The sequence below is a fragment of the Dysidea avara genome, chromosome 11 (genome assembly GCF_963678975.1).
Source record: "Dysidea avara chromosome 11, odDysAvar1.4, whole genome shotgun sequence".
Classification (NCBI taxonomy): domain Eukaryota; kingdom Metazoa; phylum Porifera; class Demospongiae; order Dictyoceratida; family Dysideidae; genus Dysidea; species Dysidea avara.
The window spans coordinates 13228900-13255181 of NC_089282.1; the positions used below are offsets into that span (position 1 = coordinate 13228900).

The 26282-nt window shown below is 39.1% G+C and overlaps 1 pseudogene; it reads left to right on the top strand.

The window, feature by feature from the left end:
* Positions 1-945: 945 nt before the first annotated feature.
* Positions 946-22146, top strand: LOC136237689 (uncharacterized; annotated as a pseudogene).
* The last annotated feature ends 4136 nt before the right edge of the window (positions 22147-26282 follow it).

Genomic DNA, 26282 nt, shown 5'->3' on the forward strand with positions numbered 1-26282 from the left:
GTAGCTGAATTGTCTATCAGATTAACTGTTTGTAGCTGAATTCCGTACCGAATATCTTGCAATATAATATAATTCTATAATGGAGTAAGTTATAAACGCAGCTGAATGCTCTATTAGGGTGACTGTTCTATTAGAGTATCTCGATCTCGCATTTGCTACACGTAGTTGCCTTTCGAATCATAACTCAGTGGTTTGTAAACCGATTCTTCTGTACTACTGCAAGGACTTTCTATGATGATTATTCCAGCTACATACTGATTTTCAGCTCATTGCTCTAAGCGGTTTGCCTGGTAGATGGGAAAACTAATAGTTTTTTTATTCATAAAATCGATCGCGTAATTTTGACACAGGTTGGGTTTTGTGTCATATCTCCATGGCCTTTATCTCAATTCCTTTTAAACCACAAAAAGGCACTCCTACGATGGTTACTCCATCTACATATCAATTTTCAACTCATAACTGAGGATTTGATAACTGAAGATTTTCAACTCATAACTGAGGATTTGATAACTGAGGATTTTCAACTCATAACTGAAGTACTAACTGAGGATTTGATAACTTAGTCAGCAAATCCTTAGTTAATACTTCATCATCTCCAGTTACTACAGCCGTTGCAGCTGATGATCCAGATCTTTTGTTATCTTCCCTTGAAGCCAGCCCCAGTCACACCCCGTCACCTGTTTCAGATCTAAATGACTGTCCTTTGTGCAATAAGCATTTCTCCTCCTGTTCACATCTCTGGCAGCACATTAATTCTGTTCATATTTCAAGGTCTACCTTTCCACCTGCTGACTTTTTTGACTCTTGTAATCGTTTGATTTGCTCACAACCTTCCTGCCGTTGGGCTTCTCACTTACGTTTTCGTAATTCTGGATGTAGACGTCTTCTGAGTACAGGAAAACATTGTGGTGCACCACTTGTAAATGCTAATACTGTGTCAAGCATTCCCTTATCTCAGTTGTCCATCCCATGTGCCTCCACTCCCCCTATCATTGATGAACCTTCCTCCACTTCATCTGATCCATTACAAATTGGTTTAAACTCTGTTGCATGTGGCTCTTTTCAAGGTCCTGTGGCTATGGAATCTGAGGTACTTACCTTTATGATGGACCATGTTATGGTTTGTCCTGTTAATACTATTGCCCATGTTCCTCATAGTGTCCGCCCTCTTTTAGCCAGGGTCTTAAGTGTTGAACTTCGTAAAGCTTGCTCATCTGTTTGGGGTTTTGTTCGCTTGACTATGTTTGCAAAAGCTGTTCTACGCATTCCAGCTACCATCATCGCTTTGTCATGTCTTCTGTTTTACTTGACCGTTTACATATTTGGAATCAGTCTGGGGGCATTCATAGCCTTTGGAATTCTTTGCTAGATGATCTCAAAGTTTCTAAGCCTCGTGGAGGGGTTTCTCATGGTTTGTATTGTAAGGCTCGTGCTTTGTTTTGGGCTAGGGAGGGAAGATATAGTAATGCTCTTCAGGCCCTTTCATCTCAGGGTGTTGCTGGTCATGATGATGATTCAGCATATGAAGATTTGCTCCATCGTCACCCTTCTTCGCCATGTCCAGATGTAAGTGTGTTGCCTTCTAAGCCTGCATTGACAGTTGATGACTCAATGGTTTTGTCTTGCTTGCGAGCATTTCCAAAGGGCACCAGCCCTGGAGCTTCCAAACTCTGTGCTCAACATTTGTTGGATGTGATTGCTGGGTCCACTGCTCCTGCCGCTCATGATTGTCTTCTTTCTCTAACCTGTCTGATGAACCATTTGCTTTCTGGAAAAGCTCCTTCTTGTCTTTCTCCTTGGTTGTGTGGAGCTCCTTTGACTGCTTTGCTAAAGAAAGGTGGAGGGGTCCGCCCAATTGCTGTGGGTGAAGTAATTAGGCGCCTAGCAAGTCGATTATGTTGTCTTGCTGTTCGTCCTTCTCTCCCTAGTGTTTTTATCCCCTACGGTCAAGTGGGGGTTGGAATTCCTGGGGGGTTGGAGACTGCTATCCACGTTACTCGTCATTATATTTACTAACATGCTTCTGACTCTTCCTTAGCTCTGCTAAAAATAGACATGAAGAACGCTTTCAATGAATGTAGTCGTACTGCTTTTTTCGAACGAGTTGCTGAAGATTTCCCAGAGATTTCTGCTTGGGTTAAGTGGTGCTACTCACAACCTGCTGAGCTTCGTTTTGGTTCTAGACGTATCATGGCCTCATCTGGTGTACAACAAGGTGATCCTTTGGGCCCTTTGCTTTTTTCTTTAGTTCTGTTACAGTTTATTGATTTTGTCAAGCTTCATGATTTAGTCAAATTACATCTGTGGTATTTAGATGATGGGACATTTATTGGTTCGAAATCTTCCTTACTGAAGCTTTTAGATTCTTTCTCAATTCATGGTCCCCGATTTGGTCTCCATTTAAATCTGTCCAAGTGCGAACTATTCTGGCCTTCTGGAGACTCTTTCTCTGAATTTCCCACCAGTATCAACCGAGCTGGTGAAGGTTTGGAGCTTTTGGGATCTCCTATTTGGGGAACTGACAACTTTTTTGATCAGTTCTTGTTCTCTCGTTTAGCCAAGGTTACAGCTGCTCAAGACAGCATTGCAATTTTAGAAGACCCTCAAGTCGAGCTTCATTTACTACGCAGCTGCCTTGGAAGCTGCAAGATCATTCATCTTTTGCGCACAGTGCCATTCTGTATATTGCACTCCTTTTTAGAACAGTTTGATTCTAATCTTAAATCTTGCCTAAGTCGCATAATACAATGTAGTCTTCCTAATGATTCTTGGTGCCAGGCCACTTTACCATTTCGCTTGGGGGTCTGGGCTTGCGCTCATCCTTTTCTTCCGCTGCTGCGGCCTTTTTGGGTTCATGTAATAGTGTTCGTCTCCTGGCTTCTCATCTTCTATCCCAGGACTTTCATGATCTAGTGTTTCCAAATGAAGAACATGCTGTTGCTACCTTTGAAAGGTTTACATCTGATATCTTTATTCCCTCTGCTACCCAGCAGGACTTACAGGCTCTGTTAGATCAAAATCAGTATGACCAACTATTTGCTTCTTTCAACATCTGAAACCGTGCTCGACTTACTGCTCTCTCTCACTCATCTGGTACTAGCAGTGGATGGCTCAAAGCTATTCCTCAAGTCTCCCTTGCTCTGGCTATTCCTGGTCCTGAGTTTGTTGTTGCCCTTCGTTTGTGGCTCGGAATCCCTCTATTTCCACTTTCCCCATTATGTGTGTGTCTTACTTCCATCGACCAATTTGGTGACCATCTTCTAGAATGTTCTCATGGTCCTATGAGAATTCGTCGCCATGATGCTCTAGTTGACATTGTTTGTCATGCTTTGTCCCAGAGTCACTCAGGAGTTTTGAAGGAACAACGTGTTTCTTATGAAGATAATTCTCGCCCAGGTGATGTGTACCACCCTGACTTTCAGCATGGTCGTCCAGCTTATTTTGATGTGTCTGTTCGTAGCACTACCCAGCCTTCTCACATTTCTTTTTCTTCTTCTTGTGCTGGGGTAGCTGCTGCAGCAGGTGAGTTAGCCAAGGACCAGAGACATCAAGATGCTGTAGAGGAGGCAGGGTGTGACTTTGTCCCACTTGTTGTAGAAACTTTTGGTTTTTGGTCACCATTTGCGCTTCAGACCCTTCGTACCATCACTGAACACACCACAGCCAGAAGTGGTGCATCAACCAAACAGGCTCGTAAACATTTGTTACAACAACTTTCGGTTTCTTTATGGACGAACAATGCCTGTATGATTTTACGGTACTGGGCTTTGCAGTGTGAGGACTCTGATTTTCCTTTCCCCAAACCCCCATTGTAATTAATTGTGTTTGTAGTTTAGTTGTAGAGTAATTTGTATTGTAACTGTATTATTAAAAAAAAAAAAAAAATTTCAACTCATTCCTCCAAGGGGTTTACCCTGTAGGCGTGACAGACCTTCGACCCTATTGTACGCACATAATCGGTAATAACTCCGTGAATGTTCATCGGATTCCTACCAAAGTTGGTACTGAGATCCGCCTTAATGAGCCCTTCAAGTGTGTCATATTTCAGCCCTATTCGAGTACGCATTCGTGTTTTATGGCAGATTTTGCGAAGTGTGCGAAATGAAGAAGATGAAGAAGAAAAAAACGAGGAAATTAAAACGAAATTGTGTTCGCTCGTATCTCGGAAATGGCTGGACCAATTTTCTTCAAATTTGGCATGTAGACTCCCATAACTGGCCGACACATCTGTAGCAAATTTGGTTCCAATCGGATAAGGGATCACAGAGCTACATAGGTGTAAAAATTGCGTTTTCTTTCTTCCTGTTAATATAGAGTACGTGCTGGTATTATGGGACAGCAGGGGTTATGGGACACCTTGACGAATCACCACGATTTTTGCATCAATTACCCTCCATGATGAAGTAAACATACCATGTAAATATGGGCTAAATTAAGTTGCCTGGTTTTGCAGTACATATGATTTATCGCAAATTTAGCCTAATTGCAATCAGGTAAATTCTGAACGCTGCACATTTTCGCACTACTATGTATACTAATACTAGCTAGCTCCATTTTCTGCTAGAATGAGTACTCTAAGAACCTTCAGATGTGAGAAACGCCAAAATTTTACCTGTTCGGTTGGTTAAAATTCACCTCACTAACCTCTGTTAGTAGCATAGCTTGCAGAATAAAGGGGGCGTGGCTTAAAACTTTTCCAATGTTCAACATCATAAGTGAGTTGAAACTGATATTAGAATATGTTTCACTCATGAATTGATGCAGTAAAACGTTTTTAAAGTCAAGTGTCTCATAATTGCTGCAAGTGTCCCATAATTGGTTAATTGATTGTATTTTGTTTATTCAGCATTTCTTGTTGGTATACCATGATTTTAAAAAATTTACTACACCAATAAATAGAGCAATAGTGACTGTAACTACATTCCAAGTTTCAATGCTTTGGGTGATTTACTTTTGTTTTTACGAAGTGTTGAATGCAGGTGTCTCATAACCCATCCAAAGTCCTATAATTGGGTCATTGACCATGCCATGCTCTACTGTCTACTTTGCTGCTCTAAACAATAATTATTATGATTAAATACCACCCAAAGATATTAGGGTAGATACACTACACGCACCAAAACTTTGGAGGTCAACAACTATTTCCTTCCGGAATAGCATGTGGTTGCATTTTGGTGTCTCATATATGCAGCATATACTCTACTCACGGTGTGGCGCGCCGGCTTCTTGGGCCGCACGACACACTATCGTGTGTCTTGATAACTAAATCAAAATAGTTTTTGTAGTAGCAAAAAAAAATTACAAACAATAACTAATATTAATCCAACACAACAATTAATAACAGTAACAAGAATTCTAAAATCTTTTTTGTAACATTAGGAAAATTATTGCACTGGCAATCAATTTATAGCACCTATTTTTGACTTATTTACAACAGAATACCAGATCATAAATGAAGATCATATGGGATACTTAAGCACAAGTTAAGCCTTATACGTAAAAGCTTCAGAAACAGTCCTAAGCAGTTCATTCCAAACAGCTAAAGAGTAATTTATTTAAATATTGGTTATCTTAAAATATATCTAAAGTAGTGAGAAAAATCAACAGATTGTACCATGCTTTGATTTCTACAGTTGTCGGGCACAATTGGATCATTTTCTTGGCAACTAGACACCTGCTTAGCAAAATGTTAAATCCACCTAGATCCTTGTGCTACATTTCTACATAATGTAATACTTTAAATTCAAAGTACAAAAAGACACCTTAGCCATCACGTGTTACGTGTGAGGCACACACATGCAATTTGGTAGTTATCTCATCTCTATAGCTTTCCTTGTGCATTGCATTAATGACAAAACAGTTCTCTTGTCTATAAATGGTGACCAAATTGCCAAATTTATAGAATCCTGCATGCACTTAGCACAGAAAAAAAATCTATTAGAAAACAATGTCACTCTTATTATAAACATGCACATCTCATGCACTCATTTTGGCCTCAGAGTCAGACGAAGCCATGGAGAGCAGAGTTTAAGGAATACTATTAACACTGAAGTTACTTATTAGAGATTACATTTTACAAACTAATTTTTTTGCATGTCAAGGCTATACACTACAATAACAGCAACTTTATGGGCTGAATTATTGTTAACAGTTAATAACTATAATAATTTAATTTTTGGAACCTTACAATAACAATAACTTTAACTAAAATGCACAATTACAACACTACTACGGAGATTTGTTATGGCTCATCAGAATCCAAATGATCATGAGGTATAAAAATGGCATGTCCAGTGACCAAGAAAAAAGGCAGGGTAGGACTTGTATCATCAGAATGTGTGTTCAGGTGTGTGGCTGTTTTTTTTGTATGTATTACAATGTAACTCTGTAAAATAATCAGTTCAGCACTACCATCTCAGATGGATTCTTAATCAGTATGCTAGAATGTTACCAAGATTAGCAAATTTGGTTGAGGGTAACACACTGCTTCTTGGGGGTTTCCCTCTTGGGATTTAATTTCACCAATAGAAAATTGTATACATGGTGCAGTTATATAAGCTGTTTTAGTACATAAATTTTGAGTAAAACTTGATGTGTAAAATTTTGTTTTGACCACTTCAGTTGACAACTCCCAATACAGTAGACCCTCGGTTATCCTACCCTCATTTATCAGAAATTGGAAATGATTGTTCTATCAGAGTACATATTTTTTAAGTACTGGCGTATATTCTATTAAAGTATTTCAACAGATCTTTTGTATATGAATGTATGGGATTTGGTTATATCCGAACAATTTACTTATCTGAACAATTTTATCATTGTCTGAGAACAAAGGGGTTCGGATAACCGAGGGTCCACTGTAGCATGTTTTGATATGGTTCCTATAAAAAGCCAATGAAAAGTACCCGCCCTCCTGTAAATTTTAATTAGGTGTAAATGCACAATGAAATTACAAAATGTGATGCAATTTCATAGGGCAAACGTATGAACAAACTGTTTTGATATAGCTACCACATTCTTCCTGTATATGTTGATCATGTGTTTTTGCCATATTTGCACATTAATTTTGATGAACTGCTGAGGCTTACTCAGCATTCAGACAAATCATGAAGTCCATCCGCTCTACATACACTCAGACTGGGAAGAGTCTTTAAGGGAACTGGGAGTGGTGACTAACTATATAACAATCTTTGAAATTCTGAATTTTCTGATGAAAACTGCTATGAAACCTGGCAAATTTTCATTGAAAAATATTATGAAACTTGCAATTTTAGTGTTTGTTTGAAGGTGACCACTGAAAACTTGCAGTTCATTGGATTTTAATAGGATTTTCCTTGGGCCTTGATGATTTTTCAGTAGTGTAGGCTGTGTAGAGGATTCACTGCACCCTGAGGCGGATCCCACAGCCAGTTCATACAAGCTGCAAACTTTGACTTCTGTGCACAAAAACACTGCCATACAGCTATTTAAAGCATGGTATTCTAATACAACAATCACTAGCTAGCTACACACGACAGTGTTCACTGAATATCCAACATACAAATTGATAAAGAAGACATCCTGTTGTAAAGTGATGAGCTGAATTAGTTCCTTCAAACCTCCTCTGGTCATCTCTTTAAGGGTAATGTTCAGCTTCAGTTATCTTGAGCTGTCTAAGCCCTACTTCTCATTTTTTGTTCCATTTGTTGTTCATTAGGTTTAATATAGAGCGTCTTACCTTAGAGAGGGTACTGATGAAAGCCGGAATGGAAACAATAGGGGGCATTCGCCAAGTTAAAAAATCGTTTTAAACAGATTGTGCAGTTTCCAACTTTCACACTATAACTAGAATTAGTTCGCTTCTGCTATAGACATGCTAGAAAACATTTGCTTGACGGCTCTATTTAATGCCCACTGCAAGAATGCGTTGTGCAATCGTCTAAGCTGAACAACGATCATTTAGCTAAGCTGTTTCTATTTTTTGTAAGCACTATTAATCATAACATACTGCAGTTTGCTAACTCTCGAAAATCGCTGCCAATAATGGTAGAATTATAGTCGCTTCAGAAAACCAGTGACACTTGTACAAAAAGGCTTGAATACCGCTACAACATGAAAATACTACAGTAGTTTACCTTTTGGAATGGTAAGGAAGTACTTCTACATCAGGATTAAACTAAACTATTACAGTAACAGAGTAATCAATGACTGGAATTCATTACCCCAATCTATTGTTGATTCTCCCTCTGTCAATGATTTTAAAACACTGCTGGACAGACACTACAGTAATTGCTTATTTGATTTTGTATAGTAATTAGAATAGCTAAGTACATAATAATTATTAATTTGTTTATGGATGTACAGGCATAAGCCTTTATCCTTAAAATACAAATACAAATAAACTGAATGGATTTTATTTACACACACCTTGCCACGTGGTGGGCATTTAATAGAACTTTCGAGCGAACGATTACTAGCATGCCTATAAACAGAAACAAACTAATTCTAGCATAATTCTAGTTATTGTGTGACAGTTGGAAATAGTGCACAATCTGTTTGAAACGATTTTAAACTTGGCGCGCCCCCCGATTGATTCCATTCCGGCTTTCCTCAGTACCCGTTTAGGGGTGGGAGTTTCTTCAAAAAGAGGACCTGAAGGAGTCATATCTTGATAAGCTATATACATTTGTTAGTGAGATGGAGGCTGTGCTGTTCCGGTTGATAGTTTCTTTGTGGAGTAGAGTGGTATTGGGGTCAATTCAAACTAGACCCGAGGGGTCACCAACTCCGCATATCGGCGTACAGATTTCGAAATGATTATGATTATGATTAAATCTTGCATAATTTTGCTTGATTTCACAGGATTTCAAAGTGACTACACAGAATTTAGTAGACCACGAGGGAATCCACCTAAAAGCAGGATGGAAGCCATCTAAAAGCTGGAGGGAAGCCATCTAAAAGCAGGAGGGAAGCCAACTAAAAGCAGGAGGGAGACCATTTAAAGGAACACACAACATACTTTAACACACTATACGTATAGAATGGTAGCTATAATGAGTTGTACTTGCTACTAAAGAAAAATATGAACTTCAGCCAGACAAAAAAGTAAGTAAGGTAGCTAATATTGGGTGCATATATACTTCTGTGCATTACTTTGTAGCCATGGCAAGATTTAAACCTGTTACACACATGGCCAGTTTAAACATTCTGAACTGTAGGCAGTGTCATAAAGACTCAACACCCCCATGTAATTTCTTGCTGCTACATAAATGTTTATACGTATAGCTATATAGATTGGTAAAATTTAATGATCTTACATGTAGTGTATGCACTATATAGTAATTTCATATAGTGTTTCTGTTAGCCAAGCTTCGGTTCACAAGTGCCTTCATCTGAGACACTATATAGTGACAGGGACTATATATTGTATAGTGACAGGGACTGCAGTTTTTCTGTATATCAACACTAAACAGCTGCATAGCTACATATATATAATCCACTATAAAGATATCTAGAATTGCAAATGATAAATTTAATGTGGCAAAAAGACATCTTCCATACACAATAAATGCACATAGCTATACAGACCTTAACTTATAGTACCAATAAGCCTGAAATTGATTTCACTTATTTAGCTATATGCTCACTATACTGGCAATCATATATTGTATAGATTGGTGTGTGTGGTTATAAATTGACTATTACAGGAGTCATTGAAAGAGTTAAGATAAAATAATACGCATATGATCCAGCACATCTTCTAGCAACTTTTTCAATATACAGGACTAGTCGTCTTTGGTCATTTCTGAGTTCATCATAAAAGTGATTTTTCCCAATCCATCTAATTATTGAGGTAAAATGATTTCCCTGATAAATTGTGTATCCAACCAGCTGGTATGTTTTGCCATATACAAAATAATATTGTTTCTGGCAGATGATCATAAAGTTCATTATTCTGTAGAGCGCTAACATCGAACGGCAACAACCAAACTGATTTTTCACTGAAGAACGCTTTTTCTACAATTAGATCTCCTTGGCACACATAACAGTTTTTTAATGTCCCAGGTTTAACATCTACTATGTTATTTAGTGTTGCAGGGTACATCGGGAGAAGGATCGCATTGAAATTCACTTGCACCACAGTATCCTCCTGGAACCATGTCTTCAGGATATGGAAAATGCTGTCGTAATTGCTGTTCAAACGAAACTTTAATTACTGGTTGCAGTGAAAAGGTGGTTTGGTTACGACATGAAAATTTATTTGGACAATGTTTTGAATTGCATTTAAGATATAATTTCAGTTTCCACACATGATTGAATGCTTGTAAAAACCTGCTATACTCTGATCCAAAGCAATCCATCTTTCCAGAAAGTTTTTTGTGGTAAATTACAGAGCTAATGTAGTCAAGTACTTTAGCCTTTCCCTCCTTGATGTCACCATTGATCATTAATGCAATTCCTTTTTTTAGAGCACACTCAGATTGACTATTGTTCAATAGCTGAAGAAAGTTGTTATTGTGCTGTTGACAATGCAGAAGCATTATTTGCAAAAAATCAGTTATCTGATGTACATGTATTCACATAATTGGGGTGGCTCCATGGAATAGTGGCAGGTTTGTATGGAACAGCGCAAACAGTGCACTAAAACTCGGTAGCCCCCTTCTTCAGATGTAGCCATAGGAGACACAACAATTCTGTAATCACGGTTCTCCTGTAAAGATAATTTGGTAGGTTGATTGCGGATCCATTTCACCATCTGTTGTCTAATGGCTACATAAATAGCATCAGGCTCAAGCATAACAATGGGCTTGAATGGGGCTTAGAACTTGAGCTTCCTTTGTTTTTGGACTTCACCAAGTGTGGAACACTGTTCTTGCTTTGTATCTCTGATATAAAGTTCTTCAGTTTAGCAGCATGTCCTGGTGGAAATTTAAATGTTTTCCCTCTCACTTGACCAAAGTAAGCTTTATCTCCAGGGAAGTTTTCTGTTATGAATTCCTCAACTTCTGCTATGCTGTCTGGCACAGTCATCAGCTTTACAGCATCCTTATCATCGTATCCTATACAGCACAGAAAAGTAACAAATGGTTAACTGTCCTGTACATTATATGTCTCTATTACCTAATGTAGTGCTGGAATTATGATATATGTACATATTATTAGCTACATGTCATGCCTTTGTTAACTATTAGCTAAGTATACTGTAAAGCTTTATAGTTTTGCATACATAATACTGATTTGTGCATTTAAACTCTATGAGACTGCAGCACATACAGTGGGCCTGGTCACTAGTAGCTACTGCAAAGCTATAAAGATTACAATAGTTACACGGTTGTACATTCAAGGACCACAATGGAAAGTAGCTATATAGCTATATATAAATAGCTCACACATACCAGCAGCCATAAGACAGTAAACAAGAGTATTAGGCAGTTTGTCATTGTACAAAGTTATCTACCACTAAGTGGGAATCTGGCGATGCTGTCTCATCCATCTTTACATACGTAGTTCTGCAGCAATTTCCAACCTTTCTGCTTAATCACAAGAGATGCTAGCTTTAAGAGATCTTTATATAAATGGTAAGGAAGCCTCTTAAAGCAGGAGAGATCCTCTAAAAGCAGGAGAAAATAAAGAAAGCCATCTAAAAGTAGGAGGGAGTCAGGAGGAATTTATGAATACAATAAAAGAAGCCGCCTACAAGCAGGAGGGAGGCCATCTAAAAGCAGGAGAGATTTATGAATACAGTTAGGGAAGTCACTTAAAGCATGAGCCATGTCACAGTCTCCATGAGCTACGTAGCTAGACGTAGACAGCTACGTATAGTTAGCTATCGGGTTGCCACACAACATTATGAAAACTCTCACGAGTATAATACGGCGTCACCACTTAACTATAATGTAGCTCATATAGCTACTGTACCTGTGCGTGTAATATGCTATTATTACATAATTTGTGATGCCTATAAACTAGCTATATACTATACCTACAATTATGTTTATCTACTTGTGATACTAGCATGCATGTGACTGTGCATGCACTATGCCTCCAGTGTAGCTACCTACTACGCGCGAGACGAATAGTGTGGCTGGTCACTGTAAAGTGTTAGTAATAATAGTAGTAATAATAATAAAATGCATGTTTTGCCATAGCTGGATATGTGCGTCTAGTCTGGCGCCGCCGACCCTATTTAGGCGCTTATACAAGCGCCTAAATAGGGTCGGCGGCGCCAGACTAATGTGCGTCATGCATGCATAGCAGTATATATATAGTTTATTTTAACAAGACCAAAAGAAGTAAATAGCTGGAACTATTCGTTATATCTACGTGTTATAAAAAGCTAGAAAACGAAGAATTACGGCAAGATTACGGGGTTGTGCTATATTTCAGATTTCAAAATTCCAGAGATTTCACAGATTTCGAAAGGGTTGTACGAGATTTCAAAACAGTTGGTGACCCCTCGACTAGACCACTGTAATTTTCTGGGATCTGGTGTGTCTGAGGGGATCTTGTGCTGTTTGGAGGAGATGATGATGGGGCTGGTCTCCCCAATATGCTGCCAATGCTACAATGACTGTTGATTTAGACTACCCAGCAAAAATGATCCTGCAAGATCCTACAGGAGTCCTGCAAGAAATGAAGAGTCTTGCAAGATCCTGCAAGAAATGACTGGATTCTTTTGCAGGATATTGCGTAATGTTCCTACAGGATCGTTTTGCCTGGGTAGGCTAAGTTTATTCATTAAGTGATATTGATAGAATTATCACAAATGATGAATGTGAAAAGCTATTACATATCAAAATGTTGATCATGTAGCACCTAAACTTAATGTGCATTGTATAACTTGAGGCATGAGGTTGATGTGTCCAATCAAGGTGGTCCAAATGGAGTAAGGTTTACACATCAATGCATGGCATATGATACTGTCAGCGTATACATTGGGCATGCATGTTTCCAAACTAGCACCATGCTGCTTATAAGAGATCATGTATACATGCATCAAGCTTGGCTGAAAGGCAAAGCAGGGGCGCATCCAGGGGGGGGGCTTTGGGGGCTGAAGCCCCCCCTTCATATTTAGGCTTTACTTGATCAATATGCTGAGTATTATAATGAAATTTTGTCTTAGCATAATTATATGATCACTAATAATACAAATACTCATAAAACCACCTTATAAACATCTTTCCAAGGTATTATCAGTGGATTTATGCTAAAGTTTATGCAACAAGGACCCAGATCAGCATTGGAGGTGTACACGATCGAGATACTCTAATAGAGCAGTCAGCTAACTACTCTAATAGAACATTCACTGGAAACATGTAGTTGGTTCTGTTATGCCAAATCTGCCTGCACCTATACATACAATGAAGTGCATTGGTCTGTTTAAAGGGTTTCATTCATCTACTTGTGTAGTTAATATGTATGGCAATACTTAATTCAGGTAGACAATTTCCACTGAAAATGCTCTCAGATTCAATCTTGTATTGTTCAAATTTCAAAATTTTCCACTTTCAACATTCTTATTTTAACATGCACCTATTCAGTGTTGTGCAATTGTGAGAGGGGTGCATCATGTACTTGGTTGTCTGTACCTACCCAAACTTTTCCATTAGCAAAATGCTTCAGAGAGCCATACCTATAATCTAAAGGCAGTATATAAAATATCTATAGGCAGAAAATATTATGAATTTTATGTGGAAATGTCTCCAAATTGCAGTATTTTAGCATCCATTTTTCTAAATTTTCCTGGGGGGCATGCCCCCAGACCCCCCTAGTTCCAGCATGCTTTGCACATCTCTACCCAAGAGATTAGTACCTTGAGTTAGCCCCCCCCCCCCCTTTTATAAATCCTAGATCCGCCCCTGCAAAGTAAAAGTGAAGATGGTCTTTGTCTTTCATGCATGTTTCTATAATATGCATGACGAGTGTCCATTATACTTATTTCCCAATACAAATACTTGTAGTGGAATCTGATATGTAACCTGGCCATTCCAACAGCATTTCTGATGGCTATAGGTTTGCTGTGCTGTGAGAAATGAGATGTGTTGTTTATTATTCCCTAGGAGGCCAAAATCTGCACTATAAGAATGGAATGAAAACAAATCAATTATCCATGCATTCTTGGTAAGGAACTATAAATTCTATGTATTCCCACATTTATAGGGTGGCTGCAGGTTCAAGGCTGCCCAGGTCCAGTCATGGATTTTTTCTCCTTTCTCCACCTTTTCAAACACAGTTTCTGTAACAACTTTAAAACTGGTTGTAGGGCCAGGTATCCTATACAGACCTTCAGCACTTCTGCTGTAAAGCCTTAATAAAATAAATAAATAATGAATATAACAAGAAGTTTAAACATTTACAGCTACATGCATGCCTACATATGAAACCCATGTATATAGGCTATATAACATGTGTTAGGTTATCAAAGTAACTTGTCACCAATGCATACCTCCATGCATCAAGGTTGTACCATTTAATTGCAAGGGCACAGCATACCACATTACACAGTATACATTAACAGTGCCATATATCCTATAAATAAGAGAGTGTACATGTGGTCTACATAATGTTATACTACCTGTATGTTTATCAGAACATGGTTTTTTGGCACCGCAACTTAAAGGCCATGAATCTGTAACTCATTATTTGTAGTAGAGCAACCTGACTGTTTGTCATTTGATAGCATACTTACACCAAGAGGGAGAAGTCTTCATTGCAAAAAAGAACAATAAACACAAAGTCAGTTGTATGCAGACAGCAAACATGGCTGTATACACCAATTATACCACACGCATTGTATTCAAACGAATCCAAGAGAGTGTACACGTATCTAAAAGAGCACTCAGATGACAGTTGGTGGATCTAGGAGAAGTAATTATACCAAAACTAACTCTAAAGCATATAAACAAAGCACTGTCAATGATTACATGCACTGAATATACTATACAACTATATCACATGATCTTACGTACTTGCTCGAGTGAATGTAAACAGATGTATCAAATGATGTCCTGTTGTAGCTCCTAACTGTATTAACTATCTGTGGGCACTATTATTTCACACCTATGGTTGGATGGTGCTAAGCACTGCAGATGGGGAATGCTCGAGATGTCAAAAACAACTAAACTATTATTGCTTTAATTTTTTAATTTGGAAACATGTACTGTGTGGTGAAGAGTTACATGATTTCTTTTATCACATTTACTTGTATGATATCACTCATTTTCAGTGCTATCTTGTATACAAATATAAGAATATAAGTTTACCATCTGCACACTATCATTACATTTATCATTAATATCCCACAACATCCATACGGTTGTTGCATGTTTAGCTGTGTCACAAATTTTACGGTAGATTAAACTTTTTGTATTGGGCACTTCCTAATATAGTATGACATGCATTAGTTTCCTATGCAACACATAGTCACAAGGAGACTTATATATAGCTTTGTGACTGCATGGTTGTCACTATGATATAACATTAAGGTTTAAAAATACTTCTTTATATCATTTTACTAAAATACTTCTTTGTATATCATTTTCCTTGTACTGTACTCCATACAGGTAACTTATAGATCATGCAAAGGTATAGCATTAATTGGGCAACACCTTAGGTTTCCTAGATCAGTTATTCATCATTTGTGACTGGGCCTGCTAAAGCAGTACATACATGCATGTGGCACATAAAATTTGACCACTTTTGCAACTTTTATATGTACCATAATACATTTGTTTTAGCCATCAGCCTTCATTATTTTTAGCAATGCAAGTTATAGGGTACAGATATTCGCCTATATTATACATGTGGTGTGTCCACTATTTAAATGCGTGCAGTCACATGTATTTTATGATCTGTATGCATATATTCTAGTATGCTAGTTTTTGTATCATTATGTAGTGTTCAACAGACAAACTGCTATATTTACAACATGTTAAAAAAATTCTGAAAATGTCAAGACACCATGCAAACCATATCAAACACTGTAAACTAAATTACACACATCATGCAGTATATACTTTAGTGAAAAGACTATATTTATTAAATATCACATCATTACTATGCAGGTGCTCAGTACATAACATTTGTGAACCTAATACAAGGTATACATACACAACAGAGCTGCTATAGTGAAGAATAGCAAACAATTTGCCTCAATCTTCACCATTCCATCACTTACTGAAGGTGTAGAGCTGACAGTGGGTGAAGGTGTAGAGCTGACAGTGGGTGAAGGTGTAGAGCTGACAGTGGGTGAAAGTGTAGGGCTGACTGTGGGTCCAGAGGGTGGAGGAGGACTGGGGCATTTTCCCGGACTGCTGATTCCACATACTGTCCATATCCTGTCTGTGTGGATGCTTTCCTTATCAGGTGTGAGGCTAGCCTCATCAAGTAAACCAGCATTGATAGCACAACACTCATCTTTATAGGAAGCCAACGTTTCGTTGCAAGACATTGAACACGGAATCAGTAGTGTGGTGTTGATGCCGAACTGAATGGAAAGCAAGTCGGAAAAGCAGCCAACCCTGTAGCCATAGGGACTATCACTATAAACGAGGTCAGCACAGGTTTTGTTGTGTTCCGAGCTAGAAGGGGAGCACAGCAAGTCTAACTTATCTAGGCCTACTTGGGAAAAAGAACTGTTGTCGCAGTTTCTCATTCGGTGATATATCTCCCTGCAGTCGTTAGAACAAAACCTGGTGGTATCATGGCAGCCTGAAAGTTTGTGTATACAAGTCGAAAATAAGTCACTGCAATCCTTCGAATCGTATTCCTTTCTCGTAGCATTGCAGTCCCTAAAACAATGACAGCAAATAAACTATACATAGCCGGCCATCTACCAAAAATAGCTATACCATAGCTAGCTGACTTCTAATAGCTACGTATCTATTGCTATACACTCACGTTGAGGCGATTATCCCAATCGCGAAGTCGGCTTCGAGTGTAATGAGGAAAACTCCGATCAACCACACTACACTCATTGTTTTGAATTAAATAACCGCATGGCGAAAATTGATAGCAATAATATAGCTAACAATCACGTGCGCCGTGCCGAGTATTGAAGCCATATCAATCGAGTGCGTGTGTGCGAAAAGCCCTGTTAGGCGCAATCTGTGAATTTGCGCAGTTTATAAATTGCGTTGCGCAATTTGTGAACATCAACTGGATTGTCCATTCAGCGTACCTCCGTTATGATTCAAGTGCGTATCATAGCTGCTTTCAGGGAGGAATAACAGGCTATTAGGCTGAAGGGACATGGATAAAGACACCTTCTAGCTACATTGCAGACTATCTCTCCCTCCAAGGTTCCTTTGCGTGCTTGCAGCTGGCCTGGATAAGGTGCGTACTGTCTTTTTCACTCAGTTTTTCCCTCTGCATACTACAGCATTTGTGGTAGCTAGCAGGTTCATCTCGTTTCGATCAGCTGATATTGATGGGCACATGTACAGTCCAGCCTGCTTGTATGTTTTTCTAGCAGTTGTTCAGCACAAACACTGCACATGCATGCTCCACCAGTAATGAAATGCATATCAGCACATAAGGTTTGGTGCATTGTAACTCGTGTCCCAACATCATATCTTTAATGTCCAGTTTAATGGTACACGTACTTATAGTTTCACTCTCACATTATCCCATGCATGCAGATGTAACACAACACGCAGTTACATAATGTCACCTCATACAGCTATTAGTGCAAATATATAGTGTTTGGAATCAGTTATGCTGTGTAGCCTGTGTTACACATGTAGCTAAGTATACTCCAATACATGAGTTACAAAGGTACAGCTCCATATGATCAATTTTGATGAACAGTAAGACCTAAAAAAGTTATATATCAAGTCCACTTTTATCTTGCCTGGCTGTAACCACATGTCTTCCTGGACGCTATTCATGGTACCGTACCCTTGATGAACAACTATTGCACCTGACCTATATGGAATCCACACATGAATAAAAATATAGTTTGCATCAGGGGCGGATCCAGACTTATAGAAAGGGGAGGTCAAAAATGAACTGAGGCACTACATTGTCTCTGGTTTGATAAGGTGAGACCAAAAAAAAAAAAAGGTCACAGCCAGCTGACAATAGTTGCCCACCTCACCAACCACGCATTTATAGCTGGTAAAGTACATAAAAATCCTTAAATAACTCACTACACACTGTTCTAATACTGTGAATGCTTTATTAGAGTGACTGCTCTATTAGAGTATCTCGATCTTGGTATACTAAAAATTTTTGGAGGGGGTCAAAAGCCCCCTTTGACCCCCCCCCCCCCTGTATCCGCCCCTGGTTTGCATAACTAGACCTCACCATGTCAGTCATATCATCATCCAAACTAATCATTCCACAAGAATGACAATAGTCATCAAGTGATTCTAAATAAACAAACATTATCTGTTAATAATGCATGTGACACATCGGAATATACAACAGACTATGAAAAGAAATTCACTGATTCACCAAGAAATCCAACTATTCACCAAGAAGGTTAGAACAATATAGATACAAACGTGTATATGTTTACTTAATGGTACAAATGAGTACACAGAATGTGATGATGTATATTGAACTGTTTGCTGAAGCAATTAATAGGTGCATAATTATAATAATTTTTGTGGCATAGTCTAACTTATTTCAATTTAAACAAAGGATAGTTGAGTTTCACTCAGTGGATAGTCTGCACAAACAGAGTAAAGTCAAATAGTTAACTGAAAACAGGTGCCAGACTTCATGTATTCATCTGAACGTGCCCCCAACAATAATTAGGCTACTACACTTTGCTTTCAGCCATGTTCAGTCAGTTACACAGCATTGCATGGGAAGCTCCTCTGGAACCATTCCAGTCACTACAGTAACAGAAAATACAGATAACTTCTGTTACACGTGAAGGGAAGCCATTACGTGAAGCTAGCTACCACAAATCAACATCTTCCACTGTCAGCAAAGATACATAAAAGAAGACTCAAGTAGGTTCATGATGTTCGCATTATAAGTACTGCGGTATGCCAAATTAAGATACTAAGCAACGTTGAACAGTGAAGAAATCAGAGGCCTGTTCCAGGTAGTTGTAAAGCTAAGTACTGTGTGAAAATAGACACATAGCTTGGGGTCTGGAGGCATGCCCCTACAGATTTCTTCTAAGATCACTTACTGACTGCTCTATTAGAGCAAATGACTGTTCTATCAATCTTTTTCCAAACTAATATATCAGAAAATTGATAGGTGGGCTCCATAAATTGATAGCTGGTTGCTATGTCTATGGGGATCACAAAGGTTTAATCTCTTGCAAAAATATCAGCTAAAATCCAGTCCTTCACTACAGCTTGGCATTATTACCAACTTGGGAACTGGACCAGCACTGTAAGTTGGCCGGATCATCCGGATTATCCAGGTCATTTGGGTCACATTTTGTCCGGGTCAAGTGGGTCACTGAATATCTGGGTCTGACCCGGATGAGATCATGTGTGACTATAAGTTAACAAGCTCGATTGTATTGATGGAAATGCAGTTGTAAACACTCAAAAAACTTATGTGGAGCCACACCCACAATTCAGAATATGCTTTGCTGTCTGTGCTGGGTATGTAGAGCCACGCCCACTTATCGGAATTGTAACAGCTGTGCTTTGTGAGCATGCATCACCAGATCCGTATTGCTACTTGAAATGTAGGTAACTAACTTCTGGAATTCTGTAGCTGCATGTAAGCTTATGTGGAGCCACCCCCACTTGATAATACGTACGTGGAGCCACACCCACTTGATAATACGTAGCTACTCACTTCTTAGACAATTTTTTTAGTGTAAAAAAATGTAGGGATGACTAGACTTGCGGACTTTTAATCTAGCTCTTGGGGCATGCTTCTGTTTAAATTAAACCGGGTCACATGCAGGTCAGATCCGGATTAATGTTTGGGTGAGTGGGTCAAACAGGTCAACAGCACTGACCCACTTACAACGCTGAACTGGACTACTTGATCAGTATTATAATATTGCTATATAATTAACCACCCATCTCCACAATGTCCAGGTCTTATGAATAGTGGCTACAAATTTTTGTGATGCTTGAGAATATGATTGATAACATACATAATTCTACTTCCACCAGCTTCTCTTTGCTCAGGTCAGCAGTGACCTGCTTGTGTGGAGCAAGGTCACACCAAGGCAGCCCTGTGACTATTGGAGCACTTGACCTTGCTATTTCGGAAGGCCAAGTGTTGCCATCTCATTGATTTTTTTGAGTTGACAGTTTTTTTTGTCCAGCACTTTTACCATCTGGTGCCGGGGGTGGTGGCAAGGGGTGCAGGCGTCCTGGGAAAAAAACAAAACATAATTCTACTTCCATACCTCTGCAAGTATTTTCTTGTAGTCTACATGTTTATTTTCAGTTGAATGCTCTACTATGTCATAAAAATTCTCAACTGTTGCAACTAAACAATGGTGGCCTAAGACAGTTTTTCATTCTCATTCTGTAACTATTACAGAATTTTGTGAAGGGCAGGCACAAACAAAGCAGGTTTAGTTTCTTACCCTTTGCTTGGCAGGCAAATATAGAACATCTTCCTGAACTTCACTGCACTTTACTGCATGAGCTCTGGGTAGTTTAACAAAACAAACCGGCATCTTTGTTTCAGCAATGAAAGGGCTAATTAGAAATATCACTTCCTTCCACTCCATTCAAAAACGCCTGTTATCTTCTGCACCTTCTCCTTCGTTAAGTTACTGTTTTGCTTTTGGAGGTGTGATTGGGATCAAGATATTTTCTTCTACAGAAGCTCTTTGTGCGTGATCCTTTCCGACGTATCTCTAAACTCATAGACATAGTGATTCGAAACTCACACCTCGCATACACTACCACGATGAAATCTCGTGATCCAACACTTGGAACGACAGTATTTCTCAACTTGAACGTTTTGATTATAATCTTCGATCTGCTTTAGGTCGTATTTGCAAATCTTCAATATCTGACTTATCTTGGCTGCAGGCTACTCTACCGTGTTCTATGGGAGGATTGGGTTTGCGTGAAGCTACCAGTACCTCTTCAGCAGCCTTTTTAGGCTCTTGTTCCAGCTCCCAAGAATTGTGTTATCGTCTGCCCCAGTCTTTTAGTGGGGGCCCTGACGTGTTTCCTTCCATCCCGGATCAGGATGTTGCTACCTCAATTCTGCTGCCCTTGATTCACAGTGATTCCCTTCCTAATCTTATCCATCCAGCTTGTGGGCAGCGTGTTTTCCAACATGAACTTGATATTGCTCGTCAGACCCTTTTGCTTAATTCACTTACCATTCGGGACCAAGCCAGAATTTGTTCAATTTCTGCTGACCCCTGTACCAGTTCATGGCTTCGGGCCATTCCTTGTGATTCTTTAGGCCTATCCATGTCCTCACAGGAGTTTGTATGTTCTCTTCGATACTGGCTTGGTGTCCCTCTCTTTTCTGCCACTTCTCCAGTTCGCTGCCATTGTGGTAGTGTTGTTGATCAATTTGGTGATCATCTGCTGGGCTGTGGACATGGACCCATGCATATATGTAAGCACGATGCTTTATGTGATGTGATATATCATGCTTTACTTCAGGACAACACTGGTTGCCATAAAGAGCATTGGTGTGCTGGTTCCCGATTGGATCGCCCGGGTGATGTTTTTCACCCTGACATTGTGCATGGGAAGCCTGCGTATTTTGATGTTACTGTGCGTTGTCCATTACAAGAATCTCTGTTGGGTCGGTCTGCAGTTTCAGCAGGTGTGGCTGCTGCTAAGGGAGAAGAAGATAAGGATGCTCACCATGATGAGCTTGTACAGGCTGCTGGAAGTGTCTTTGTCCCCCTGGTGGTTGAGTCCTTGGGTTTGTGGTCTGCTGCTAGTCGTCCTGTCTTGCAGGATATTGCTTTGAGGACAACCACCAGGAGTGGCATTTTTCGTGGCCTAGCATACCGCCATCTGCTAGAGCAACTCTCTGTTTGTCTGTGGCACCACAATGCCCGGACATTTTTACATCTATTTAGCCTGTTGCCTGGCAGTCCTTTGTGGGAGTTGAACTCTGTTTCATGCTCCCACTCCCTGCAGTTTGGTCAGTAGTCTGCAGGGCTTTCTTCTTAAGGCCCCTGTCCGGGGGTTTTGCTGTGTGTATGCTGGCGGTCCATGCGGTGTTTTTGTAGGTCTATGTAGGCTCTGTAGGTTTAGCCGCTTTTTCTTTTTTCTGATTTTTGTCATTTATAAATTAAATTAGGTTTAACTTCTAGCTAGAGATCGGGGAGGATAGAAAAAACTGAAAGAAAGAAAAAAAACACCTTTCCCTGTCAGTAAAGATGAATGGGACACAAAGGAGGACACTGGTAAGTCCATGAAGAATGCACTGTACGTACTGTAGTTATTATTATATTGTTTAATTAGCAGAGCCCGCCTGGGGTATAAGTGTTAATGTACATTAAAATCAAGTTAAAAGTGATTGTATAATAATTGTTATGTATGCCAAAAGGCACCTGTCGGGCCGAAGCGACGTCGAACAGTGAAAAATTAAGCCCGTAGCCTTAGCCGTTATCGAGTTACGCTTGTCTGAAGGCATCAGTCAGTCAGTCAGTCAGTCAGTCAGTAGAAAATTCCTTTGAATAAAAAACAATTAAAATTCCGTAGCAACTTGTCGAAAGCGCTTCGGGTCGATCTGAAAGCTTGTTTGGGCTTAGTTTTACCTCACCAATACTGCCTCATTCTCGTAAGGGAAAATCGAGGCTGGTTTTTCGGTGATTTTATTTCGTGGGCCACGCCTAGTCTCGCGTGGCCAGACCCTTTCCGCGCAGCCACTTATCGATTAGAGATTATAAGCAGCGCGCTACAAGGGTCTGGAGTAGTTCGTGAACGTAAAATTTTTCAACACGTTATTGGTGACGATTGGTTGACTGAGTAACACCTAAGATACAAAGGGACAAAATGCAACGGATCTTCCTTCGAATCTTTAGCCTGTTCTGATCGGCAAATCCATTCAATGTCTTCACCTACTTTCCTTGTAAAGTAAGATGAACCGAACTTGTTTGTCTATATTCCAAGGACGTAGGCAGGGGGGTTCGGACGAACCCCCCTTTCAGAGGCAGATTTAAAAAAATTAAAACTCACACCAAATCTTACAGCCCTGGAGCTCTCCGGTAGCTACTTTCCAACTGGCGCTCCTCTGTACTACTCTTGAGGGTCACATCACATTATTTTTATTTTTTTATTTTATTTTAACTGCTTTTTAATGCAGGCAAGGCCTGCATTAATGGTCTGTGGGCAACTGGTGCCCACAGCCAGAAAAAGTATACGTACAACTTACATTTACAATTGAATGTATAAAATTACAGTCAAATTAAGTTAGCTGGCTAAGGTTATTACATACATTTACATTTGGTATATAGTTGAACTATCCTATAATTTTAAAACTTACATGTGTATTTAATAATAAACTTACTTATATAGCTAAGTACTTATTTTAAGAGAGAGCAAGAAGAAAAAAAAAGATTAATTACTGCTGAAGTTTGGTGGGCGAGGAGAATTGGAGCAGGTACTACAAGGGCAAACAAAGTGCATACTGTGAGGATTGTCAGAGTTAAAATTGTTTGTAAAATGCTGCCAGAAGATCTTGAGTAACTGTGATTTAATGGTGGGAAAAGGTTGATTTAAGTCAAGTACTGGTAGACTGTTGTAGGTTCTTGGTAATCTGTTAAAGTAGAAGTTACTTTGTTTGTTGGATGATGTAAAATTGTGTTGAAGCTTGTTACTGGTGGAGGATCTGGTAGGATTGCGGCAAAAGTTAACATAGTTACTGATATTGAAATGATTAGATGGATGCTGGATTGATTTTACGAAGAAGAGTATGTCATATAGATCATAGGTGTACATCAGTGGTAGTATGTTAAGTTTGATAAGACGTGTTTTGTAATCGGTTACATAGTCATTTAGAATAAATTTGGTTGCCCGGCGTTGGATTCTTTCTAAAGCAGAGATGTTGCAAATAAGGTAGGGGTGCCATAAAGGAGAACAGTAAAGTAATTGTGATCGAACTAATGCTAAATACAAAGTTTTCTTGGTTGGAATGTCAACTGAGTGGCTGAAGGTACGTCTCAGTAGTCCAAGGATTCTATAGGCTTTAGCTGATATATTAATGCTGAACTCTACAAATCATATCTATTACATCACGTGATCAATTGCGTACGTGATGAATGGCGCGGATGAAATGGCGAAGGACTGTTCAGTGGTAGGTTGAGACATATTACAAGCTTAAGGCAGCAGCTGCTAGACTCAGGTTAGCACGAACTGTGAATTGTTGATGTATATTTCTGAGTACCTGATGAATTGTTTGTTCATTTATTACATGTGGTGGTCACGTGATGTCTCGAACATATTGGAGTACAAGCCAAGTCTGAAGACCGGCTGAGAATGATGTATATAGCTGGAAAGAAGTATTGCCAACTAAGGGATTCGAGTGTGAGGGCTTCCGTGTGCTAGGAAATTGAAGCTGGCTGTCCGTATGTTGTCTGGAAGTGAAGATTAGTTAGTTTTACAATAGGTTTATAGTTTCTATAAGCTGCATAAACAGCAGTGTGTAGGTTTTAGCTAGTTAGATGCACAAACACCTTTTAATGTTACTGCCTAAGGGAACATTTTGTGTATGCATCATTTTCGTTCAAACACGGTCTAGGGGAAGCAGCCAGGCCTTCCCCTTAAGACATTCCGGCCACTTTAAATCCGAACCCCCTTCAAAATAATCCTGGCTACGCCCCTGTATTCAACGGTACTTGTTGAAGATTCAATGGTAGAGAGAAGGCAAAACCCACACGGGGCGGTAGTCGTCTTTTCCAGAGGTCTTCTTCAGCTCGTTCTTCAGTAGCTAATTACACTATTTTGGCGATTAAAAGATCGCGTGAGTCAATTAACACTCACCAACCACTGGTGAGAGCAGTATTTTTTAAATCACGAACTACTCCAGACACTTGTAGCACGCCGCTTATAATCTCCAATCGATGAGCGGCTGCGCGGAAAGGGTCTGGCTACGCGAGACTAGGCCACGCCTACTCCTTTGTGGTCCCTACTATACAGTTACTATCGTGCTGTATGATTACTTTTGTGGTAACTAAGTAATATAACGAAATACACTATAAAAACAGGTAATGTAAATCAAGTAACTTTACTTACAAATGTAACGCGTTACCTAAGTAATATAGTTACTGTAACGAATCTAATATTACGTAATATTATTATGTAACGAAGTTACTAATCTCGTTAGTAATCCACTGAGTCCACGATGAAGTAATGAAACCTACTGAATGAAGCTTATTCAACTTATAACCAACATTTGCACATTGTCCAGCAACGCAATTATGTCACGTGATAAGGTGGTAGTTTCACACGTGACAGCTTAAGGCTGTGGGAACAAAGTAATATAATATGTAATAATATAGTTGCTTTATTTTATGGGTAATGTAATTGCAACTAAATAGTTCAGTTGCAAGTAATATGTAACTAGTTACTTTTACAAAGTAAGCGCTTGCCCAACACTGAAAGTAACTATAATAATATTACATATTATGTTTAAGCTGTCACATGTGAAACTACCATCTTATCGTGTGACATAATTGCGTTGTTGGACAATGTGCAAATCTTGGTTGTAAGTAAGAAGCTGGTGCATTCAGTAGGCTTCATTACTTCGTTGTGACTAGGCGTTACTCAGTGGATTACTATACGAGATCAGTAACTTCGTTACTTGTAGTAATACATAAAAACAAACTAGTGAACGTCAGTACTAAATGTAGTGAACGTCACTACTAATAACTGCCACAATACTCACTATTTTTGTGTAGTGACGTTCACTACTAAGTTTGTAGTGAATGTCACTACATTGACCACCAAGTAGCTAGTGACGTTCACTACAAAAAGTAGTGATTATTGTGGCAGAGCAATTCAATACTAATTTTTTACAGTGCTAGTGTACAATAACTATATTATACTTAGGTAACGCGTTACATTTGTAAGTAAAGTAACTTGAGTTATATTACCTGTTTTTATATAGCGTATTTCGTTATATTACTTAGTTACCACAAAAGTATATAATAATATTAAGTAACCGGCGTTTACTCCCAACACTGGGAATGATATTCCCTTTTTAATATTGGCAGTGGTTACTGAACCGAAAGTCGGTTCAATAAGCCGGACTCGCTCACATCAATTCTTTTTTCTCACATCAATTCTCATGTCTTACATACGTTAGGGTCCGCAACGCGAAAAATCGATATCCTCCAATCAACTACCTAACTATTGTCATGTGTTAGGCTAAGTGTAACTTGA